Source organism: Theropithecus gelada, chromosome 17, assembly GCF_003255815.1.
Source record: "Theropithecus gelada isolate Dixy chromosome 17, Tgel_1.0, whole genome shotgun sequence".
In the NCBI taxonomy this organism is placed as follows: domain Eukaryota; kingdom Metazoa; phylum Chordata; class Mammalia; order Primates; family Cercopithecidae; genus Theropithecus; species Theropithecus gelada.
The window spans coordinates 17,700,733-17,702,650 of NC_037685.1; the positions used below are offsets into that span (position 1 = coordinate 17,700,733).

Consider the following 1,918-nt stretch of genomic DNA (forward strand, 5'->3'; position numbering starts at 1 on the left):
GTTCAGTCCCAAAGATTTACACGACTGCTTTGTGTCCATGCTTACACGCCTCCAGTTTTTCCTTCACCTTTTGCTACAGTGACCCCAAATTTGACTTCTGGTCAAAATGACACAATAGTCACACATTGATGCATTAATTCCATTCAAAATGCAGAGCAATAACATGGTCTTGAAATATATTTTTAATGTATTTTTAAATATATTTATATATATATTTAAATCTATGTTATTACTCTGCATTTGAATATATATAAATATTTTATTGAATACTCAGTAAATACTCAGTAAAGAATATATATGTGTATTCAATAAATATAAATAGAATCTATATCCAATAAATATAAATAGGATATGTGTGTATGTGTGTGTATATATATATCAGGAAATATATACATCAGGAAAAGGAGAGGAGCTGGCTCTGGAGTAGGGGCTGTGGCCAAGCACAGGAACCCAGCTGCAGTGACTGACAAGAAACTATTGAAGTTCCTAAGGCAATGAAATAGGATTTCACATGAACATACTATATGGAGAGAAACAATCCTATGGAGGTTGTGGAGGCAGAGATGCCACATACGTCAAGTTAAAATCTTCTGACAGTCATAATTTTATTGTAAAAAGAGAATATGCCCTAACATCAGGAACAGTAACACCCATGTTGAGCGACCCAGTTCAGTAGTGGAAAATGAAGCCCTCGAAGTCAATTTTAGAACGATCCCTTCACATGTGCTATTAAATGTACTTATTCCATCTATAAGGTTTTCTATGCTAACAGCTCTACTGAGAATGCCAAATTCCCAATTGCACCTAAAATTACATTGAAATTGCTGATGAACTCCCTAGAATGTTAAATAAAATAAAATAAAATAAAATGCGAAAGTTTTTAAACATGTAATTCCCATAGTTAGAAATTCTTTCATATTTTCTGTTGCCCGTATGCAGTTGCAAACTATGAGGTTCACTAAAATGCTGATTACTGTCAGAGTTGAAATTTGGTCCCTGTATAAATGAGTTCAAGATATTTTCACAAACTAAAAAATTAACAAATATGCCAGTTTGTAGGTAGTTATACCTTATCCCTTGGTGAGACTTTTTAAGTTACAGCAGTAACCATAAAGTAAACGCTGAGAATTAAGTTTAAATGTGTAAGTACCACATATAAACACAGACTACCTATTGACATGTTTGCAGTGCTTAAAAAAAAAAAAAAAAGCAAAAAAAAACCCTTGTTCTGAATTTATTCTATTTATGGCTAGCATTGCTCAAATTATACAAATATTTCAGCATAAACATGCTTTAACTTAGCTAAGACATTGATTTTTACGACAAATACATAAGAATTGATCTTCTGTAAGTGTCATTTGATGAAAACAAAAAGGAATGGTCAGGCTCACAACCATGGTAAGAACGTTATTATAATGTTTTTCAACATTGTTCTGAATATTCTCAGCAGCATGAATAGGAAATAAATGAATAAATAACCTCAGAAAGAAGGAAGTAAGACTACCATTACTTACAAATAGTATGCTTGTGTATACAGAAAATACAAAAGAATATATAAAAAGTATTAGAATTAAATATGAGTTAAGGAAATTGAAAAACTTACTGTAATGGTTAAAGCTGGATAACGGGCACACAAAAGTTTGTTACACAAGTCTATTTTCTATATGTTTGAAAATTTCCAGAGTAAAATTTTGGAGAAAAAAATGAATTTAGCAAAGTTCATGAATAAAGTTTTGTTCCACCATAGTCAATTAAATTTGCTTAGAGACACCAAAAATGAAATTTTAAAAGATAGCATTTACAATAGGAGCAAAATATATCAAACACCTGGAAATAAACGTAAGTGAATACAAAATATCTAAGCATAAGACTATAAAATAACATTAACAGAAAAAAAAAAACAAATCTAAATGCTTAC

At 30.8% G+C, this 1,918-nt stretch overlaps 1 pseudogene; it reads left to right on the forward strand.

Annotated features, from left to right (window-relative positions):
• The first annotated feature begins 511 nt into the window (after positions 1-511).
• Positions 512-848, forward strand: LOC112611140 (annotated as a pseudogene).
• Positions 849-1,918: the final 1,070 nt, after the last annotated feature.